Source organism: Pimephales promelas, chromosome 4 (assembly GCF_988280905.1).
Source record: "Pimephales promelas chromosome 4, fPimPro1.hap1.1, whole genome shotgun sequence".
In the NCBI taxonomy this organism is placed as follows: domain Eukaryota; kingdom Metazoa; phylum Chordata; class Actinopteri; order Cypriniformes; family Leuciscidae; genus Pimephales; species Pimephales promelas.
This window is the reverse complement of record NC_142772.1, coordinates 7401903-7426560: the sequence shown is the minus strand read 5'-3', so window position 1 is coordinate 7426560 and position 24658 is coordinate 7401903. Positions and strand designations below refer to the sequence as shown.

The 24658-nt window shown below is 37.7% G+C and overlaps 1 long non-coding RNA gene across 1 annotated transcript in view; it reads left to right on the top strand.

The window, feature by feature from the left end:
• Nucleotides 1-19561, top strand: part of LOC120472363 (uncharacterized) — a 142223-nt gene extending 122662 nt beyond the window's left edge. The window contains exon 3 of the long non-coding RNA XR_005620956.2: nt 19367-19561. This is a non-coding gene — a long non-coding RNA (uncharacterized LOC120472363). The remainder of the gene's footprint in view (nt 1-19366) is intronic.
• Nucleotides 19562-24658: the final 5097 nt, after the last annotated feature.

Genomic DNA, 24658 nt, shown 5'->3' with positions numbered 1-24658 from the left:
CTAAAAAATGCTGGGTTATTTTAACCCAATTTTAGAGTGTATTGTAACAAAGTTAACACATTTTGCAATTACATAAAATAAATGCTGAATAAATGGTGTACTGTATGCAGTGCACTACAGTGGGCCTATTGAATGTCTGTAAATTCAGCACTTTACTGTGAAAATACAGTAACCCAACTCAAAAGCCATAAAGGTTAAACAACTCTAACTGAAAAGCATTACTCAAAAGAGTTGTGCAACTGCAAAATCAAATTCAGTGAGTTCTCTTACGAGAGTAAAACCTAAAGATGAAGTGACTTTGCTGTCACCTGGTGTCTTATTTTGGCTTATTTTAGAATGCTCTAAATTACAGTTTTTTCCATTCATTTCTATGGATGAATTGAGTCAAAAAAAAAATTGTGTGTGTTCGGGAGGCAAAGTTAGGAAAAGTAGCCAAGTCTTGTACCGCTCAGATCAAGGGAAGTATTTTTAAAAAATAAATCAAAACTATTTTGCCCACATTTGTCCAGAATACGGTTTTAGCATTAACCATGAGAACTTGTTTTACAGAAAGAGTGATTTATTCGACAAACTGGTTTAGGATATTGAGAATTTGGTTCGGAGAATGTGATGGTGTTTTAGTAATCCAGAAAAACTGTAATTTGTTACAAGAAAAATGTATAAATTTACAGTGTGCGTCAGGAGATAAAATAGCTCACTTGATTGCACATAAATTCTCATGGTTCTGATGTAGAGACACCTACACATTCTCTTGGTCATCTCCTGACTGCATCTGCAATCATGAATCCAGCATCTCTGGTTGCCATGGTCGCAAAACAGCCTGTGCACCCACAGGAACTTAGACATGACCATCACGGCTGTAGAAACAGTAGATTTTGCACGTTCCCTCCATAGCCGTGAGTCTATCAGATAATTTGCAGCTTTGCAACACATTTCCTCAGCCCAGAGCGAGCAGCTCCATTACCTGATCTGAAGCTTTGCTGTCATTTACATGCATTCAATCCTCATCCCGATAGCACATTCATCTCTCTCAATGAGATAACGTTTTTTACTTGTCCAAAAAAAGCCTGTGGAGAAGTGCTGAGGGTGACATAACCTTCAGAACACAATCCTTGTCTGCAGGCTCCGCCATGTCATGTTTCATTATTGCCATTTCCCATCTCTACCCAGTGGCTTACGGCTAATCTCTGCTATTCTAAATCAACTATTTTGAGAAACATATTTTGTTATTTCTGGCGAGTGTTGGGTGCGACACTGAATGTCAGGCATCAAGAGAAGGGTCGGCCTTGTGCGCTGATGGAATTTTCAGATTTGATGGATATATGATTATAAGCTTCCGAGGCCTTGTGTATTAGACAGGCATTGTGTAACTGAAAATCCAAAGCCACAGCCAATTTGCAATAGGAAGAGCTACCAAAATATTTCGCCCACGGCCAGAATAACTTGGATTCCAGCGGAGAGCTTCATAGTCTGTTTCTTTCATGGTTAGAAAGGAGCCACACACTTTCTCACCTGGTGTGCACTGCTATCATGGAGATAGCGGACGCAGATGTACATATTTGCTGGAATCGGCTAAAATTAGATTACAGATCAAGTGTTAAAGCAACAGTTAAAGGGGTCATGAACTGGCTTTTTAATTGTTTTTATATTGTTGTCTGAGGTCAACTTATGACGTTCGCTTGGTTTTTGCATTCAAAAACATCAAAATGAATAAGTAATAGGCTATTTTCTACCCTAGTTTTGAGCCTAGCTGAAAAACGCTCGGTTTTTATGGGCGTCTCGCATTGAAGACTAGGAAGTAAACGCCCACTGCTGTGAGTGGATAACAGTTTTGCAACAACAACAAAAAAAGGGACACAAAAGAAAACCAACCACACCTGTGTTTAGACCATAGACTATAAAAAAAGATGGACGACGCCCTTTCGGTCGTTTCAATCAGAGAGAACTGAAGCCGCCAGTGTCTCGATATGGCGCTGACATCTTGAAACTTGAGTCTGCGCACTTGCGTTTTCCGGACCAGACATGCGCAGTCGTGAGCAGGAAGTAAAGCCGCAAAATCAAGGCCCCGCCCTCACTCTTGCTGAATCAAACGCAAGCACAAGTGGCCTCTGTCTGCTTCGTTCCTCTCCAATGATGTCTGCTGATTGCAGAACCTCGTTAAAATAAGGTAAATACAACTACTAACCACATAATCAACATTATTTAAAAAAGTCCGCTGGTGCTTCAGTGACTACTTCGCACAGAGAACCTGTCAATCACAGCTGTCAATCATGATGTCACAGCACCGTTTTTATAGCATCACATAACTAACTAAAACCAAACTTATTTTAAAAACAAACACTTGAAATTACATCAACGTGATAGAAACTACAATAAATGGCAGAAACTATCTTTAGAAAAAGGATATGTGAAGTGTAATTGAATTGTTTATTTGGTCTCACGTCCTATTGAATAACCAGCGCAGTCTCATCCCAAGACGTCATATAACTGACGTTTTGGGACGTCTTTTGACCATACGTCAATATCCGCCTTTTTAGGGCCCCCTTAAATGTTGGTAGATGAGGTTATCGGATCCTAACTCTACCCCATACCTAAACCTAACCCTAAACCTACCCCGCCACCTAACTGACGTTAAAGGTAAAGCGTCAGTTGTATGACGGCCCGGGATCGCCATCTACCGACGTTTAAGGGGGCCCTAAAAAGGCGGATATTTACGTATGGTCAAAAGACGTCCCAAGACGTCAGTTATATGACTTTTTGGGATGAGACTGTGGTAGAATAACATAGGTACAGTAGGTGGGGTTTTATGACCTAAACTAGGTCCGGTCACTGGGGGGCGATCGAAACGTCTTGGCTTCACTTTTGAGGGCTTGTGTGGCACGCTTGATTTAGACCAGATCAGACGGGCAAACAAAATAACAAAAATAAAGGAAACAAATTAGTAACAATTAGATCAGATTTACAAGAGGCAAAGCAGCAGTGACAATTTGTCTCTATGGATGCAACATTCCACTTAGACGGAAATAAGTTTCCAGTTACCTCCCCCGCATACAAACCCCAAAAGGCAATGACAGAGTGCACTTACATTCCAGCCAAGACCTTTGGTAGCCATAGACAGTAAAAGAAATGGACAGAGCGACCCCATTGATTTCAACGGAAAAGACTAAAGCCCGATTATTGCACTTCCAGTCTGATGTTTGAGCAACTACGCAGGCTCAAACTGAGCTTGACGACAGTCTGACAGTTGTTAATCTGACACTTGTAAATCTGAATCACCTATTTTCTCAAAAACGTTGTTGAAATATTTTGTCCTGTTGCTTTTATGGCTTCTACCTTGACTTTGTGCCTTCATGTCCCCCCGATTGCCTGATAGACAGTGAAAGATTGCCCGCGAGCTTCTCCTTCTGTCTATACGGTAATGTCTCTATTGTGGGACAGAAAGTCCTGTGGTTATGACGCAATCTTTAGCCTATTTTTACAAAAACGATTGAATTTGAACGATTTTCGATTGAAATGGAGTGTTGACACATACCTTTCATAGGCGACAGCACAGCGAACAGTTTAAAGAGGACGTACGTGGTGAAGCTTTACTTAGTTTTTCCCCATATGTGCCAGTTTTAAATAAAGTGCTTTTGATACTAACGAATAACTAGCGCTTACAAGCTAACTAGGGGGCATGGCTGAGGGGAAGAGGGATACGGCAAGCACAGAAGGACAACCTTGCTATACGGCCCTTACTCTGCCGGTTACATATTTCATTAAACATTACGTTACTTGTGGCTAATTCATTCGAATAAAAATAATAGCATGTGATCAAATGTAATGGTTATAAAACTTTGTTTCATTACCTCATCCATGAACATGATTTGTGAGATTTCCACAGGCAATGGAGGTGAAGACGACAACTCCCATCATTCCACACTCTTTCGCAAAATTACATACTGAGCCTTTAAATCTATAAATGTTATGGTAAGTTTATGCTAACACTTTACAATAAGATTCAGTAGTTAACATTAGTTAAGAATGAACAACACTTCTTCAGAATTTATTAAGCTTACTTAATATTAAGAAATATTAACTAATACGTTATTAAAATCCAAGGTTGTATTTGTTTAACATTAGTTAGTGCATTGTGAACGAACATGAACAAAGAAAGAACAACCGGATATTTATTAACTAACATTAACAAAGATTAATAAATAGTGTGACAAATGTATTGCTCATAGTTAGTTCATTTTAGTAAATAGATTAAATAATGATAACTAATGAAACGTGAAAGTGTTCCTATTACTTGAACTCAAAACACTGAATACTAAACCACTGAATCCTATTTACGGTATATCAAGTATATATATATATATATATATATATATATATATACTGTATATATATGAAGAGTTCAGATGCAAAAGCCTCTAAGTGCCATTTGAAATTTTGTTCTAGAATGACCCTTTTTATCAAGCTTGTATATTTAAGTTCAGTAATTTCACTTAAATGACAATTAATAGGTGATCTTCATTGCCATTTAAGTGAAATTACTGAACTTAAATATACAAGCTTGATAAATGATAATTTTAGAAGAAAATTTCAAATGGCACTTAGAGGCTTTTGCAGCTGAACTCTTCATATTTATATATATATACTTTGTGTGTGTATATATATATATATATATATATGTATATGTATATGTATAGGATCGATGCAGCTCCTCATTGTCACCATGTCTGTTAAGCTCCAAAACAAAAACAAAAATGCAATTAAATTCTAAAAGTTTTTTGACTTGACTTTAGTTTTGATTAGTCTTGCAAACCAACATTACAAAATGTTGTCTTGTTTATTAACGTGAACCTTCTCTCTCACAGTGTTTTTTTTTTCCATTTACTTCTGATGCTGAAACTTGCATTTTTTACTACTGAAGAACTAAAAACTTGTCATAGAACTTGCACAGAATTATTTCACTCATGATTTGAGTTTGATGCAAGTATGAAAGTGTCTGAATTCTTGATGTTCAGAGACACACATCCATATTTAGATGTTAGAAATGTTACTTACATACCAGTGTATAAAGTTTCCTCTTAACACATTCAAATAAAGGAAGTTGTTTAAAAAAACTTTTCAATAAAGAACTTGTCAGGCTACAGAAAAAAGTATATAAAAAGTTAAGTATAACAAACTTTGCTTTTTGATTTGAATTAGATCACATAAGATAAGAGCATGCTAGGGGGCCTGAAGTAGATTGTACAGAGACCATATGCAGGAATGGACGCCTGTAATCATGCCGTGCTGCACCAGGCTTTAATAATGATAACCGTTCCTCTCCGTTCTTAAAACCGTTCGTCTATTGAAGGAAAAGTGGCTATTGACAGTTAACCTTTTAAAATTGGGGTAAGCTTGTTCTGCAGCCTCTGTCATGGTAAGGTCTTTGTTTACTATGGGCAACAATGATAGAGCAGACTTGGTTAGACAGTTTCCCGCTCTCTCTCTCTCTGAAGTTTTCTGCTTTGAAGCGATCCACGAACATGTCTTTGATCTCTTTCACTCCTTCTGTCATTCTTTATAGTAAGTAAAGACACTACAAGTGCCCATGTGTGCTTTCTGCACACATTAAGTGATTAACCACTGCAGTTGGATGTGTGAACTGAGTGATGTTGAAGGAATATTCAGGTTCAGAACAAAGTCAGCTCAATTAACATGATTTATAATATAATGCTCGACTTCTTTTGAAAAAATAATAACAAAAGCAAAAATAAATGGTTTCGTTGGGGCAGTTAAAATGTTAAAGCAAAGGTGTGCTTTTACAATTTTATAAAAGCACTTCTGCTACATAATACTTTACTTGAAGGGGTTTGCACAAGACATGAATGTCATTCGCTTAATTATGAAATGTTCAATGTAAATATGACATTGTTTGAGATGTCTTTGTTATGACAAGTTGACATAAACCAATAAATTATAACCTGTCAGTGTCTTTGTCATGACAACTTGACATTACTAAGACAACACAACCTGTCATAAACATGACATAGCAGATTAACGTCAAACGTGAGAAAAACCACTTAGCTTTATGGGTTAATATGACATTAAATTTTGATATTGCCTGTCATGAGGCCATTATAACATTTTAATGAGATATTCAATTTGTACCACCGTAGTTGAGGTCAAGCAAAATATTCATGACAGTTATAATGGCTTCATGACAGCCAAAGTCAAAACCAACCACATGACCTTTTAATGTAGGCTTATGATAACCCATAAAGCTAAGTGGTTTCTTAAGTTTGATAATTAATCTGCTATGTCATGTTTATGACATTTAAGATGTTATGATGTCCTGGTTTATGTCAAGTTGTTAGACATCTCAAATATCATATTTGCATTACAAATGTCATAATTGAGCCAATGACACTTAATGACAATTGTCATAAACATACATAAAACATGTCATGTCATGATGAAGGTGTCATGTCAGTCTATGCACAACCCTTCAAATAAAGTGTTACCCTACATTACTTGAGCAGGAAGACTGTTTAAATCTTCTCTATTTTTTGAGGACACCGATCTTTTGGAGCTTTTTTTTTTTTAAATAAAACAGCTTTTTAAATTATCTGTTTGAGCTTTAAACTAAGTGTTATATTTCAATAAAACTAAAATATGACATATACCATAAACCAGTGAACAGCACAGAAGTGATAACGATTTAAAGTTGTATTCTTTTTTTAATAAATTTAGTAACCCAAAATGCGGTGTTTCACCTCACACCTCTCATCCTTGATCAACACTTTTACTCGGTGTCTAACAGCCAAATCTGACACTCACAATCTTGAGAAAGTCTCATTAGAAGGCTGAGGGGAATGTGTGCGGAAGAGTGATGTCTCCACTCGGAGGGTTTAATTAAAGAAAGAAAGACAATACAATTCATGGATGACAACTGCACCTGTCTTAATAAGCTTCTTCTCATTAGAGGAAATATCTAATATATGTTCTATACTATACATATCTAATGTTTCAAACAACTCGTAGACGCAATCGTAAAATCACATAGGATATCTCTTTAATAGCTTAATTGTTTCTTTTAGACAGCAATGCATGTATATCAATACATTCTCCACTCAGCTCAAGGACAATAATACACTCTTAGAAAAAAAGGTACAAAATCTGTCACTGGGTCTGTACCTTTTCAAAAGGTAAACTTTTGTCCATTTTAGGCGCTTATATGTACATTTAGGTTCTAATATGTACATTTTAGGAGCTAATATGTACATTTTAGGTGCTGATATGGGCATTTAGGTGCTAATATGGACATTTAGGTGCTAATATGTACCATTATGGTACCAATATGCACCCTATAGGTACAAAAGCGTACCTTTTGAAAAGGTACAGCCCCAGTGACAGCTTTTGATCCTTTTTTCCTGAGAGTGTACTGAATCTATTAACCCTTTAGTATAATCAAAGAATTCAAAAATTGTATCCTTTAAAACTTACCTTTGATCACCAAAATGACATATTTAAACTAAAAAAATAAAATAATTCTTCATTATCATAAATTGCTTCATGCCTTAAAATAGCTTGAATGTAACTTAAATGTTGTTACATTTGACTTATTAACTCATGAACATGCAAATTGGCCCCACCCCCACTCACTCACAAGTCGACGTGATTGGTTACAAGGTATGTGATTTTGGTTCTTTGGTTCACTGCAGTTTTAAAGAGAAAATGAAGAGTTCAGATGCAAAAGCCTCTAAGTGCCATTTGAAATTTTCTTCTAGAATGATCATTTTTATCAAGCTTGTATATTTAAGTTCAGTGATTTCACTTAAATGGCAATGATAATTACCTATTAATTGTTATTTAAGTGAAATTACTGAACTTAAATATACAAGTTTGATAAAAATCATCATTAAAGAAGAAAATTTCAAATGGCATTTAGAGGCTTTTGCATCTGAACTCTTCAAATATTCAACAACGTTGTTGACATGAATTTGCACATATTTTGTCTTAAAGCATATTAAAAACATCACATAGACACACAAACAAGATTAAAAGCTTGATTTTCTCCACAGGGGGACTTTAAAAGTTATGTTTGTATTATCCCTTTAAAAGGCATAAAGCCATTTCTTTAATATCCAATTTATTTAATAAGATTAAGTCTTACGTAAAAATATAACAAGCCACTGACAATGAAATAGACCTGATTATGAATTATGAGGATTTGAACTATGTTGAAAAGATAATCCTAGAAAGAAAAGAACAATCATAGTTTAATCTGTGTTCACTTGGAATTTATTTTGAGAACACAGACATACATGACGCCGCATTATAAACGCATCTAATGCACTTCATGTTTAATCCCACTGAACAGTCCTCAATTTTTCTGGCTAGTAATTTCATATCTCTGCGGTACAGGTAACATTTATTTCTCTGCCAAGGCTGAGTGTATTTGAATTCACCGTGCTGTTTTTCCTTCTGTTGTTTCACAACCCATTATTATAGGTGGAAATTGGCCAGCCCTGAGACTGTTTACACTTTTGTCCGCACGAAGCAAATAAACAAATATTTATCCAGGATGTTGACATTATCCTTATCTCATGTGTTTTATGCCAGCATTTAGACCTGAGCAGAAGAACTGAGCTAATTTTTATTTTGTGCCAGCCTGATAAAGGTCTCTTGTCAGATATAATTGTACCTATGGGAGGCAGTACCCAAACGTGGGCCGTGAACCATTAGCCATAATGAAATTCAGAAATTCAAATGTAAAGAGGTCTCAGACATTGGAATACAAATCTCAACATGCATCGAAGTGTGTAAACCAAAATACTTTTGGAGGATTTGAAGCATGTGTTGAAGACCCAAAAAGTGTTCTCTCTGTTAAGGATTCTTTGATAAATGTGCTCTTACACCACAGGGCCATCCAATTAATTCCCTTAATGACATCAGACAGTAATAATGGCAGTAGAGTCTGAAACATAGAAAGTAATTTTGGGCCTTATTAGGGCTAATGGTTTAACCTTAGCCATGCGTGCTAGTTAATTACCAAAGGGAACACTAACAATAAATAGGAGGCAGTCAAGCCGCACACAATTTCTGGGATTCTTAGGGATTTTTCTTAAAACCTAAACAAGTGAAAGTGTGTCTGACTTCGGTAATTGTTTTAAATATTCATCTAAAGACAACCATTTCTGATGTAAGAGTGCCATCTAAAATGATTTTGGCCATTAGGTGTTTTTACGTGTTCCTAAAGGTCTACATATTTCCAAACAGGAACGACTGTATTCATATTCAAAGCAGCAAGAAGTGTATGCAACTGCTTGATCTTGAAGCAATAACTTTGTTTTTTTCACAAAAAAAACTAGCCTAACATTTGTGTTTTTCAACAGTGGTCCCAGAAAGATTCATATTCATATCAAAGGATAAAACAATTGACACACTTTACTTTGCCGTTATCTCTGCAGTTTAGTCACACAATGCAAGTGGAATTTATTTGAATGAATGGTAAAATAATAGACAGTGTTCAAAATGGTTACTTCTATTAAACTAGTGTTCATGAATGCTTGTCTTAAAGAAAAGAAGAAAAGCACGAGTTCACTGATTCACTGAATCATTTATTCAACCGATTCTTTCAAAAATGCTGAATGACACCACAACTGTGTGTTGCTCAATGTCGCAAGGATTCTGCGGCAGCTTTGTTTGGATCATTTTAGCTGGCGAAGCAAAAACAGACAAGTAGAAATATTTTGTCTAAATTAAGTTACTCACTATTTGTGATTTGAACTATTGTTTAAAAGCAATATCAATAAATCATGTTACCTACTCCAACAACCTCTCAGATATGGATCAAGTGGCATTTTCAAATGACTGTTTAACACAGTCTCATCCCAAAAAGTCATATAACTGACGTTTTGGGACGTATTTTGACCATACGTCAACATTCGCCTTTTTAGGGCCCCCTTAAAAGTCGGTAGATGGCGATCCGGGGCCGTCATACAACTGACGCTTTACCTTTAACGTCAGTTAGGTGACGGGTTAGGTTTAGGGTTAGGTTTAGGTATGGGGTAGAGTTAGGATCCCATAACCTCATCTACCGACGTTTAAGTGGGCCCTAAAAAGGCGAATATTGACGTATGGTCAAAAGACGTCCCAAAACGTCAGTTATATGACGTCTTGGGATGAGACCGGGTTGGACTGTTTTGTTCTTTTTAACTAGTAGAGCCAGGTCCTGAATCAGTGGCTTCAGACTTTTCCCTTAGATGAATGTACTGGTGAAGACTGCCATACTGGTGAAGTTATAGCTAATACCAGCAGCTGCCCATGCTAACCAGCTAAACTTATCCCATGTGTCACTACATTCCATTCCATTCTATTTATTTATTTACACAAGTTAAAATGATGGGCTATTCATTATATTTAGAGAATTTAGTCTAAATTTAGTATATTCAACCGTTTATTTTGAGACTTTTTTTGATGTGTTGCATTTAAATAGGCCTCTTTTACAAAGTCTTTATTTTGTTTTTGGGGTCCTTTTAAAATAGATTTTTTTCTGACTGAATGTTTTAAAAACAGCATATTTTTCACACATTTTAAATAGTTGCAGCACCTCTCTTCCCAGTCTGTCATTAACGCTCTGGGATGCGTTTCCCAAAAAGCGTCATTAGCCAACTATGGTCGCAATTTCCGTCATTTTTAGCATAGCTCAAAGAGTCTGTGTTTCCAGAAAATATAGTTCCAACTAACATCCGCAAACAGCAAGGCAAAATTGTGTGGTTGGAAGGACAGCTCTCAGTCTGTGGTTAGAAGCATAGTTTGCATGACATGTGGACTCAATAAATCTTTATCTTGAGCCAAATAAGTAAGCTGATACTCAGTACAATTTCTATACACTATTTTATTCAGAACATACCTGTACATACAATTGTCGCTTAGGTCTTTTATTTTGTCAGCTTGCACACATGCTTCAGACCGAGCATATGATTGAATCTGGAAATAAAGCAAAATAACTGAGAAAAATGAGAAATAGTCCTCAGATGCCATGCCCGTAAATAGCAAAACCATCTAGCATTAATTTGATCTCGAACATATTCATTAAAAGTAGTTATCATCACTCCACATGCGTGACACGACCAATTTGCAATTGATTTGTGCCGTGAACATTCCTTTAAGAAAACTCAAGGCAATCAAGGCGTTTTGGAAAGTTCAGAAACACTGCTTATAGAGAATACTTTGTGCTTTGTGACTTTGCAGACCTTATTTTCATGTTCAAACAGCAACATTACACTAGAAAGAAAGTTATAAATGTAAAAAAAGCATAATAGCTTCCCTTTAATGAAAATAAATCGAAGTAGCTTCAATGTCATTATTGCTGGAAAGAATTTCCATTATTACATTGTTTCCTTTGTTTCCCTTATTAAGAAGAATGAATCCTCCGGATTTAGATAAGAGATATTATTGCAGAGAATAAGGCTGTATATTAGTCAAGGCTAAATTGATTGTTTCTCCCATCTCCAATGCAACATCATCACAAGCTCACAATCCCTAAAGCACATCATTTAATGCTCTGAAGCCAGGCTGACTGCGCCGGAGACTCAACTTACTCAGATATAACATAATAAACTAGGAGTGTTATCTGGCATGGAGCATAATGCAATTCCAGAACTGAAGAAATACTCAAGATTTATATTCAGTGTAGGAGGAAGCGAGTGAGTGATCTTTGATTTACGTTGAGTTTGAATCACAAACCTCAGTGGGTTTGATGAATGCATTTGTCACTCATTCAGGAACAAATTCTTATCAATCCAAAATACAATCCAAATTTTCATGGGAAGTTCACCAGGACTATCTTTAGACTGTTATGACAAAGGGAGCAATAACTTCATCAGGTCTGTGGTGGCTGCCTACTTTCCCCCCCTTAAAGAAGACAGCCTGCCTCATACAGTAGATTTACCCAAAACATTTGGATTTTTCATGGATTTTATCTTTGATTTACCGAGTAATGTAGAAATCCTATCACAGCAGGGCTGCTTCTTCCACCGTCTCTGCAGAACTGCAGTGTCAGACATATTTCTTTACACAATATATTCTTGTATGTTATATATTCTGAATCTGTCAATTTATCTTTGAATATCGATTTCACTGTAATGCATTTATGCACATATTACATGTGTGTGGCCTGATCAGTTTTTATCGATTTCTCTTTTAATTACACTCTAAACAATGCTGGGTTGTTTTAACCCAAATTTGGGTAAAATATGGGCAAACCCAAATGTTGGGTTAAAAATGTAATTTTAAATTTTAAGCTAACTTCAACTTTAACTTTCAACTGTAAATTGTTTTTATTGCATTCTTAACCTGACATTTGGGTTTGTCCATATTTGACCCAAATTTGGGTTGAAACAACCCAGCATTTTTTAGAGTGTACATGATATAAATTGTATGATATGATATTTAATAAATATCATCTAACTGACGCTTTTGACCGCCAACATCCGACGCACATGGCACCCTTTAGCATCAATATGAGATGCGCCTCCTAGTGGTTTAACCCTAACCCTACCCCAGACCTAAACATACCCACGTCATCTAACTGACGCTAAATGTTGCCACGTGCGTCGGATTTATTTGCAAAAGTGTCAGTTAGATGACGCCCTAGGATGAGAATGCGTTGGCGTCATAATATATATATATATATATATATATATATATATATATATATATATGCAGCGCTAACATAATTTGTAATCTAATATATATATATATATATATATATATATATATATATATATATATATATATAAATATTAGATTACAAATTATGTTTCTGTATGCATATTAAATAAAATATTAGCAGTTTTAGAAAAGATGGTCATGTCCCTGGGTGATGGACAATAGAAACTTCTAAAATAAAAATCGCTTTTTTTTAATTATAAACATTTCCAATAGTTTTTTTTTCCTGTTCTCTAATTAAAATATTAATATTTTGAATATTTAAAAACATAGTTAAAAAAGAATAGGAGTATTATAAAAATAGCATTTGAATAATGTTTAAATATACTGTATATACTTCCAGAATAAACCACAGGAATATTCAGGGTTCAATACCACATAACCCAGGAATAACGCAGACATAATTCCATTGCTGCTGTTGTCTTCCGCTCTCAGAACTGTCAAGATGATACAACTAGACATGTTTGTGATTGTGTCATTTCTGTAATGTGATTTGACAGAATCCTGTCGGCTGATTTCCTGAGCACGTATGCCCTTCAAATCTGATCATTAGATTTCTCTATTGTCCTTCATTTGCTTTATAAATATAGGGCTGTGGGAGTTTACTGACTGAAATATGCATCTCTGTACTCTCATGAAATGTGACACACGGTTGAAACTGTAAGATTGGTGCTTGAAACTTATAAATATACTTCAATGGATTAGTCTGTTTAATATTCAGCAGTGCGTTGACTAAATGTACATCACTTTGAATTCAGACGACATGGTTCTGAGAGCTTCCATCAAAGCAAAGCTCCTGATCTTTCCGGTTCAGCTCTCCCTTTTTTTATGACATTCCTAACTGATTCAATTTCACTTATACAAGGTTATGGTTAGTTAGACAAATTATTGCATTTCTTTAGCCATTATTACATTGAAATCGAGTCAATTACTCGACTTCTGACACAGGTTAGAGGCATTTAAAAAGAATTATATAATTAAAATTCTTTATGTATGCAGACTGCTGTCTGGAAACCTTGTCCTGGACCCTGTGACAAATGAATTTTTACACTGTGAATGGAGGTTGGGGCTTTTTATTGGACACACATTTTTTTATATAAAAGTAAGCTCAACATCTTGAGAAATTCCCTGCATGATTCATTAGTTTGGCACGAAAACAAACAGTCCCAGATCCTTCATTTCGTCTTTTTAGATTTCATCTAAAATCTAGGAAGTGAATACTCATTAAGAAAAACACTGTCAACAGGCACTGTCAACAGTTAAAATGATCTCATAAATATGAGGAAAAGGCACACAAGCAAAAAATATTAATTTGATAAAAATAAATCCAAGCTTTGATATTTAGAACATATTTGCCTTGCAAATTACAAAAAATGGTTGCAGAGTGGTCACACTGTTTTTGTTCAATAATTCGTGGCATGTAGTTTTGGTCAGAATTGTTGGTCTTGAAAATGTTCTTTAAATAGTAACAGACCGCTGGAAAGCAAAACGACAACAAATTCTATTTAATTCAGTTTACTAGACGGCGAGGAGAATAAATGGAACAAACAGATTCTTCTGCTGAGAAAAAGACCTGTGCTCTTACGTGTCACCTTTAAAGGGGACATATCATGCAAAATCCATTTTTTAGGCCTTAAATGCATTTTGTTGTATATTTGGAGTGTTTATAAGTACAGACAAGTTGAAATTATTCTCTTCAGGTGCTTCGTTTATATCTTTATATTGTGTTTTGGTCATATTTTTCAACCTGTTCAGATTTTTCTGTTCTCTATGACGTATTTTGAACAATTACGTAACAGTATTTGGAGCGGAACTGCCAAATAAGGACATTGACTACCGGCCCAACACTTCGAGCAATCCGCCATTATTATTTCTTGCTCCGATTTTGTAGTCCAAGTTCAATGGTGCAGAAGTTACGAGAGGGCAAGTCATAATGTTAGATTGTTGGATGTAGTGACCCGAAGCTTTTCATGGATTCCAAATTCAACCACCTCCGCCAGTATAAAGAAGGATTTGCCGATCGACTTCGTCTGAATGAGAGGTAAATTCCTTCTATCTTTGGAGACGACGGACAGAGCATTTCGATAAGCTGAAAATATCGTTAATAAAAATAAAGTACTTTACTTTCTTAAAACACATGGTGGTCATGGTTTAGCAGTACCTTTCTCTTTGTTTTTGTTTTGAAGTAACGTTACACGTCTGCAGTATTATTGTTCTTGAGTTTCATCAATGGTCATTTTGCTGCTGTGTTTTCTGATGCTTTTCTAAACGTATCATATTATCAATACAGATTTTTAGTGGTAAAATTAGACTGTAGTCATTTATCTTGTCAGTGTTCTTGTTTTAACAAGTGAAATAATCGACTTTCACTTATAACACAGACAGTTACATACCATGGCAATAATTTACACCCTTATGAAGACGTTGTTCTGCAGGTTTGACGTCTTCTTTTTCAACTCGCTCGCTCTGTCTCGAACATGTAAGGCTTGATGGACAAGTCTTCCGTTGTTGACATTTTGTTAACGTGTGAATAAAAATGTTCTTTGACACTATATAATTGTAAATCTCTAATCAAACTACAAAAATGGCCGAACGGGGTGGAGTTGAACCGAGTTTGAACTCAGCGACCTGGAGAGGGGGCGGGGTATGACACATCTCCTTTGCATTTAAAGAGACCGCTCCAAAACGCACATCAGAAAAGGGGTAGAAAAGGGGCCTGTGGAGCTAAAATAATGAGGAATTCAGACCCAAGCATTGCAGTTTCGCTTTATATAGACCACAAATGTATGATTATGTAAAAAGGATTGATTTAAAAGCATGATGTGTAGCCTTTAAGATTTCAGAAGAGATCTCAACAGTGTCACACACTGAGCTCAGATTTGCCCAAATAAGTCTGTAACCAAAAATCAAAGATCAGTTTTTCTGACACTATTTATCCAATTTTATCCAAAGCTGGAGTACACAACATGGCTTATGCCCAGTCCTTACAATCTGGACATTAGTTAACGCTTGTTTCCAAAAGTGAGATCCAGTTTGCAGATTTTGGGCTGTAGCACTCACTCACTTTGTAAATAGTTACAGAGAAAAACTGGGCGTCATGCACATGTTTGAGGACTTTTAGGTCTTTCCGAACACAACAAACTCGCAAACATGTAAAACGTTGCGTTGCTGGGAAAATGATGATGAATGAGAACAATGTGTCCTAAAATCGAACATGTTTGACATTCTCCAAATGAACAGACTCATAATCTGAAGCTAAAAATGTACGTGCTCAGATATCCTGTGAAATATGTTCTGTAAAATCAACTTCAATTGCCCAAAATCTGCAAACTGGCTCTGGCTTTCAGCAACTAGTGTGGACTATTCCAGACTGGAAGACAGGGCAAAAGTTGTGTAATATATTCTAGCTTTGACTGACTTAATTCCACACATCTCCAACTCCTATTACAATAGCCGCATTTCTCCTGCTGGGCTAGGGCTGGGCCAGAGCTAACAGCGAGCCGAGCCAAGCCGAGCCAGTGGCCTCGGGCCTCAAGCACCGGGCTTGCGTTTCCACTGCCGGGCCAGTAGCCCCACAGCGCTGCCCTAAACCCCGCCCCTAACACGCCTTTCTGGATCAAACGTCATACAACCCAACCCATATCAGCGGGTATTATGAATTAATTTATTTTTAAAGTTAGGAAGAGAACATGTATATTAACTCACCGGACGTGGCTGCAATAGTGTCCCGACTGTCTCGCGAGTCGCCACTAACAGAGGGACGGTGACCCATCAAGTCGAACCATGGAAAAATCCTTCTCTGAACTCCGCTTTGTCCATTGTGCATTTTAATCGCCTTGTACAATACTGCGCCCGCAACTTTTTTTATTTTTTCCTGAACTTGAAGCGTTGCTCGCTCAATGTTTAGCTTAGAAAGTTCAGCATCGATGTATTTTGTAACATCCTCCTTTCTTCACACGCCGTCAAATTGACGTCGCACCCTTTCTTCTGCCCAAATGCTCAGAAGAGCTGTGGTATCCTCGACAGACCAGTACAGGCGATTCTCCGTTTCAATCAGCGATTTTTTTTTATTTTTTTTTTATTTTTTATGCGATATAAAAAAGTGAAATGTGCATCTTGCTTCAGATCATAACGTTCCATAACACCGATAAACTCCACCTATTACCTTGAGCACGCCTCTAGCCCGAGCTGGCCCGCTCTGGGCCAAGGTATTAGACGGGCCAGAAATCTTGGCTGTTGGCCCCGAGTAAGCCCCGATCAAGCCTCGGAAGTGACAGTGGAAACGCGACTGGCCCTGGCACGCACTAGCGCGTCTCGGCCCTGGCCCGGCAGTGGAAACGCGGATAATGTGTACAGGCCATACTGACAGTAGCCGCGTTTCCACTGCCGGGCCAAAGCCAAAGGTTTCCACTGCCCGTTGAATACCTTGGGCCAAAGCGGGCCAGCTCGGGCTAGAGACGCGCTCAAAGTAAAAGGCGGAGTCTATCTGTGTTATGGAACGTTATGATCTGAAACAAGATGCACATTTAATTTTTTTATATCACCAACATCATGACTTTTGTGTAAACATACATGCCACTTTCAAGTCAAGTGGCGTGTTGCATTTTGAGCCATCCGCGTGTATGCATGTATGTCTACGCCGTTAAATGTCCGAGTGATTCCGCGTGTATGTACAAAGCGAAACGAAGCAAAATGTTAAAATGCGAAACGAAGCAAAATGTAGACCTACATTTGGGGAGCCATATTTTTTTTCTTAGGATAGTAGGGGAAGACTCATAGACTCGGTAGGTTTAGGGACGGGGTTGGGATAGGTCCTATATTTATATAGTTATGTAACATTGAGTCAACGGCGTTCATAAACACACTGGAAAGCGATTATGCATGTTGATAGCACGCCAAAAATGGAAATACAAATTGGCGTGTCATACAGTACATACGCCATTTCATGATCAGTCTGATATCGTGCAAAATAATCGCTGCTCAAAATGGAGAATCGCCTGTACTGGTCTGTTGAAGATACCAAAGATTTTCTGAGCATTTGGGCAGAAGAAAGGGTACAAGGTGAATGTGACGGCGTGTGAAGAAACGAGGACGTTATAAAATACATCGATGCTGAACTTTCTAAGCTAAGCATTCGGCGAGCAACGCTTCAAGTTCAGGAAAAATAAAAAAAGTTGCGGGCGCAGTATTGTATTGTATCGGCGACTCGCGAGACAATCGGGACACTACTGCAGTCATGGCCGGTGAGTTAATATGCTATCTTCCTAACTTACAAAAAAATAAATAAATTCATGACTTTCACTAATTCTGCTGAAATGGGTGGGGTTTGTATGTCGTTTGATCCAGAAAGGCGTGTTAGGGGCGGGGTTTAGGGATGCACTGCGGGGTTCCTAGCCCAGCAGTGGAAACGCGGCTAATGTCTACCTATCCAAGACCGCACCAATTGTTCGATTTTTTTTTTTTTTTTTTTTTTTTTCATGAACACACAGTCTCTACATCATCTATTATAGTCAGTTCCTTTACATCTAATTGTTTTCATCTATCATGCATCTACTGTAGTAGAAGCAAGGTTTTGCATGAACTTGTTGTCTGACTACACATTTTATACCGCTATAGTGTCAACAATGTGCAATTTTTATAAAAGAGTAGACGAAACTTTTAGTAATTTACCGTTATTCGCAGCAGAAAGCAGGGATTTCTGATTGTGATGAAAAGCCATGAATGGAATTCAAATAATAATAACAGAAAAATAAACATCCAAAGCTATTATACCAGCAAAACAATCCAACCACAAATAACCTTTCCAAATAGACTATTTTTTATGGTTCATTTTACATTTACTTACTTATATTTGACTTTATGTATTTTGAACTGGGAAAGAATGTATCCTTTCAAAACATTGCAAAAATCACACATATCTCCCTTAAATAAAAACTAGCGAGACCTTCATTAAGTCTCCTAAGCAATGAAAGAGCAACCTTCGAGCAATGAGACTTCCTTCTGGGAGAAATCTTGAACTCTTAAAAAATTTCTTAATGAAAGTTCTAGTCAAGGCCTGTGGGAGAGTTTTCTTTTTTTTTTTTTAAATAGTGCCTTGACAGAAAATCTACTTCAAATTCAGCTTCCACTTAACAGACACTTTACAATCAAAGCCAGCACATTTCAAGCCCCGGTATACCTGCCAGCTCAAGGGCGCACTGGAGAGCGTGTCCATGATCTCGGCATTGCTCCAGTTTCCGGGCAAACCCTACTTGGGATTGAACCTTTTTCTCCATTATAGCAACCTAGGATCAAAATGCTACCAGCACATATGGAAAAGAGACACAAAGCATGCAACCGTTTAACTTTGATTATCAATCAGCCTGTCACTAAGAAATATGAATGATAAAGACTCAATCAGTCTCCCACACTGTATCGGCAGGGAGTCTTATCAAGGAGGCGCAGACCCCGCTGTTTGACGCCAGCTGAAATTTGTGCGTTTAATGCCTGACAGCAAATGAAGAGAAATAGCAGTAGGTGATTACAGTATGCCGTGTGTGTTTGTTTAATGGCTGAAATCATAATTATTGATTTAATGAAGCATCTATCATGCATGTGTTATGATGGAGCTGTCAGAGAGAGCTGTTATTTCCTCATATTTGTTTGTGTTGTGCAGGATCACTAGAGGGGGTAGTTTGGCTCCACTTATGTGCCGGGACCTTGTGTGACGGGCTCTGAATCAAGCTGAGATGAATCTCCAGGGAGGTTTCCAAATAATCAAGGGATCCAACAGCGAGCTCCTTGGGTTGTAAATCATACAGAAGCCTTGTCCGTGTGTGTGCTATCACAGGTCCCAAGGTCTAAAATAACCCTTCAACCACAAAATAAAGATATTGTTGACAAAATATTCATTAAATAGTTTAAAAATAATGCATATTTATACATACAACAGTTCTTTCTGGTTCTCGATTCTGATTGGCTAAGAGCCTTTTCCAGCCTTGCGATATTCACCCAGCAACAGCAATCTAACCATTTCACCATTTGTGTCACTCCGCTTGGGCGCCTGTCATGGCGGTCGAGCAAATCCACCATTTTAAAAAATACTACTACTACTGTTGTTGTGTCACGAAATGTAGTTTTTTTAGGCGAGAATTAGTTATTTAGGCCGTCAGCGCTCATGTACCCACAGAGAGCGTCATCTCGGCCAGTCCTTCGGGTTTTTGGCGCAGGCTCATTTGTAGATAGTGGTTATACATCACATAAAATTAATTTGGGGTAAATAAAATGGGCAAATATTTGGTCTGAATCTATTACTTGTTCCAGAGTAAATCGATTTTGGTTAAGGGTAAAAAAAAGTTTCATAACTTAGCATATATATTTAGTATATATTTAACTTAAATCCTATAGCTACTAGAGTGCTGATTGTAAGTTAGACTGACTTGTTAGCTTGCGTTTATTTCCTAATGTCTTTTAAAATCGCTATTGTTGTTTATTAAATATAGTTTGATCAATAAATATTATTTTATATGATATGGATATGGACTTCGGTGAAAGTGTAGTACTATAAGAAGGTACTATATTTAAATAAGAACGTACTTCACGACCGTTAAAAACGTACGTTCTATATAGTATGAATACGGGTAGTATGAATGAGTCCGGACGTACTACTACATGCGCCATGTTGTTGCCGCGTGACATACGCTGTCACAACACAGTGAGAAAATTTAGTGGCGGCAGTGGCTCAGTGGTTCATGTAGGTTGTCTTCAAACCGAAAGGTTGGTGGTTCGATCCCCAGTTCCACCTGACCAAGTGTTGAGGTGACCGTGAGCAAGACACCTAACCCAACTGCTCCCGACGAGCTGGATGGCGCCTTGCATGGCTGACATCGCCGTCGGTATATGAATGGGTGAATGTGAGGCAATATGTAAATCGCTTTGGTGACCATTAGGTCTATGAAAGCGATAAATAAATGCAGTCCATTTACCATTCCAGTGACTCCACCCGTGCTGTTTTTAATTCTGCTTTCGGTTTTCATCTGTGTTTTTACGTCGTCCGGGCAGACAATCAATAGGAGGTGTCGGTCAGCTGCTCGCAGATCACGCCTTTTGCGGAATTTCTCAAATAACATTTATTTACCTAATAAATTTTACCTCATAAAACACACACACAACCCCTATGAACAATGACAGATGTTGATTTTTGGCAAGGAAAAAGCCATTTATTTGCTTGTGATATTACCATCATTAAATAAACATGAATGAATCAATAAAGATACGCATGTTTAGGGATTGATTTCTTTCTCCTGGGCGTGTACCCGGCCTATCCACTTCCATTTCCTCCTCCGGATTTGCATTTCTATTGGGACTTTTTTGGTGAGTTCCCACAGGTTGGCGTTAGAGATGATGTTGGGCCAGTATATTTCTAGGAGGCGTCTGAGGCACCGTTTTAGCATATTGAATGTTGTCCTTGCTTATCCGATCCTGTCCTCAGTGCCGCCTTCCCTTGAAATGATGCTACCAAGGTATGTGAAGCTCTTTACACCCTCTAATGCATTTTGGTCCACGATTATGGGTGTCTTGTTCTTGCTGTTGATACGCAGAACCTTAGTTTTTGATGCGTTTATTTTGAGACCAAGCAAAGCAGCTGTTTCCTCCAGTGTTCCAGATTTTTTCTGCATCTGTTGGTGTGTGTCAGCCAGTAGTGCCAGATCATCAGCGATATCAAGATCTTCATGCTGCATGCAATTTGGTCTCCGCAGGATCTGTTGTTTCTGAAGCCAGCCTGGTTTTCCCTCAGTTTCTCATCGACCCCCTTCTGGAGCCTCTCGAGCAGGATATGGTTGAGCACCTTTCCAGGTGTTGAAAGGAACATTATTCCTGTTTAGTTTTTGCACTGCCGGAGGTCTCCTTTCTTGGGGATTTTTACGATGTGGCCATCTCTCCAGTCAGATGGGACATTTTCTTCCTCCCAGATGGTTTTCATGAGGTGGTGGAGCATGTTGGTGGAGGTTTCAGTGTCGAGTTAGGTGTTTCTTGTAGTTCTGTATAGGTCTTTCAGGTTGTTCTTTCCTGCCGCTTCTTCTGCCTGTAGTGCTAAGTAGGGCTGCAACAACTAATCGATAAAATCGATTATAATCGATTATGAAAATCGTTGTCAACGAATGTCATTATCGATTAGTTGGTCTGATTACGTCACGGGGATTGTTTACATGGAACATGCGCTTTTACATGCGTCTTCATGAGGCGCACACGCAGTCTCTCTCCCTCGCCGCTCTACCCTGTCTCGCGCGCGCGCGCAACACGGACGGTTTGGAGCACATTATCTTCTGTCTCGCATGCGTGCTCTTGATTCCGTGAGTTTGAACTAATTTGCGGGCATCAGGAAACCGCTATCAATATGCAGCATACACGAAAATCAGTCACCTTTCGGCAAATTCGCCGTTTTGAAACCAAAATAGGTGACCTACGTTAATCGTGTATACTTTATGAAGCCATACTTTAGTATAATGTGAGATAGAAATGTATATTTAAGTCATTAAATTCAAGTTAACCTAAGCTTTTCCCTCCACTGCGGCTGTCAGTCATTCTCTATTCGGTGTTCAAACAGCGCGTCGCGTTACAACAGTTAACATGATGATCTCTTTCCAAGATGATTCAATGTTATTATTATAATTGATCCGTAGATAAAGGTCTATGATGGTTTTTCTAACTTGCTAGACTTTTATTGCTGTAACTTAATCACTTTCTACTGAGTGTCTGCTAGATCACAACACTATAGTAAAGTCGGCGCAGTATAATTGTTCTTCACGTTCACAGTAGCCTAACTGAAATTTAAAACTGTTAAAAGAAAAGGCTTAATAAACTATTGAATAGATACTGTATAATACACAGTCAATATGTCTTTCTCTTTCCTTGGTGCTTTTAACTTTAATGCGGCGGACACTGAAGAGCTGCGCGCCACCCTGTGACTCCGTGTTGCTCCAAGCGCATCATTCAGCGCTCGCGATGCGCATAAGCACTTTGTGCAGCTCTTTCATGATCATGTCATAATACTTTTGCGCAATGAAAGCTTATTAATAGCCTTTCTTGTTCTGTCCTATCTATTATATTTTGCTTCCTCACTAAACAGCTGTGCTTTACATTTAAAACAGCTGTGCATCTGATTTTTACGATGTTTTTCATGAATGTATAACAACAATACAAAGAGCAATGTGTAACGTTTTACCAGAGTTAGTGCTACACTTATTGTCTCTTATTTGTTCCCCACTAAGGAATGTTTTTTTCACTAAATGTTCAGATTTTATAAAATTATTGTGCACTTGTGATATTTCTAGGCTAAGTTTTGCTGAGTTATCCACTAATCTAGTTCACAATAGCTTTTTGTCATAGGTTATGGTCATATATATATTTTTTATTTGTTGTTTTTCTTTATAATGAAGTTGTCTGTATTAAGTAGATTGTTTAACACACAAAAGAGTGTGTTTTTTAGGGTTTTATTTAGTTATAATAAACAAAAAATAAAATAATTTTTTATCCGATTAATCGATTAATCGAAAAAATAATCGTCCGATTAATCGATTATCAAAATAATCGTTAGTTGCAGCCCTAGTGCTAAGGCCATTGCACACGGAGTATGAAATTTTCGTATGTATTTTTTCGTGTTCGTCAGCCTAAAAATTCGTCACGCACAGAAACCTTGCACACTTAGTCTGATGCGTATTTATTAAACCTTTGCGGGAAAAAACGCAAAAATACAAAATGGATTCGTCAAGCAGTGAGGATGACTTTGTTGTCCTCTCTCATTGAAAAGAGAAGAAAGAGAAAATATTACATCCATACAATCCTGAAATTGCACCGAGAGGAAGCACCTCCTTATCAAGGAGTTGCGAATTTATCCAGAGCGATTCAAAATTTACCTCAGAATGTCAGTGGAACAGTTTGATGCTTTGCTTGCGATTCTGGAGCCACATTTTAAAAACACGACCATCAATTTATGTGAACCAATCGATTCTGAACAGAGACTGTCAGTATGTCTAAGGTATGGACACACACGCGCGGCCCAGTGGAAACGCTGGGCAGACAGAACAGCTGTAGAGGCTACAGGTTATAGATTGTACCCAAATAACACATTAGTTATCGAATTGGCTGCTTAATCACACATTAATGTTCCTTCAGAAATTTCAATCTGAAATTTCAATCTGATTGAAAGGGGAGGTTATTCCTTTCATAATCCAATCGAGAGAAGAGAACATTAACACTTGATCGAATTGAAAACTGAAACTGAAAGCACTGCGCATATGTGCAATGATGTGCGGAACGAGCTCCATGGACAGTAACGAGCTCCCCCTGGCCCTGAATTGTCGAAAAAAACCTCTCAAAATGCTGGCGGTGGATGCGAAAAACGCAGAAAATCGAACCCAATCCGAATTTTTTTATGACGGACGAAAGTTTCGGAGGCAGTGTGCAAGCGTGATTGACATAACGTGAGGTCGAATTTTTTTTTTTTTTTACATGCGGAAATTTCGGATGCGAATTTCGGACTCAGTGTGCAATGGCCTTTAATCCTCAATAAATTTCTTCTTTTCTCCCCTTACACTTCTCTTCACTTCTTTATTTGTGGTTGCATAATCTTTATGTGCTGCCGTCTTGGTCGCTCTGGTTTTATTTCTGTTTACTGCCTCTTTTTTTCTTCCTCCTCTCACTCACTTTGCTATCTGTATCTCTGGATAGTCATGGCTTGCTGTCAGTCTTCCTCCTCCCTGTTGTTTCTTTGCATGCGTCTATCCACAAGTTTTTAGACCTTTCCACATCTCTTCCACTTTGCTTGGGGTTTCTATTTCTAGGGCTTGGTACCGATTGTGTAGTGCCACTTTGTAGAGTGTACAAAGTGGCACTATGTATGGATGTACATATGTATGGATGTACCTATATCCCCAAACTACCGTGTGTTGAATTTAACCCCTTCTTC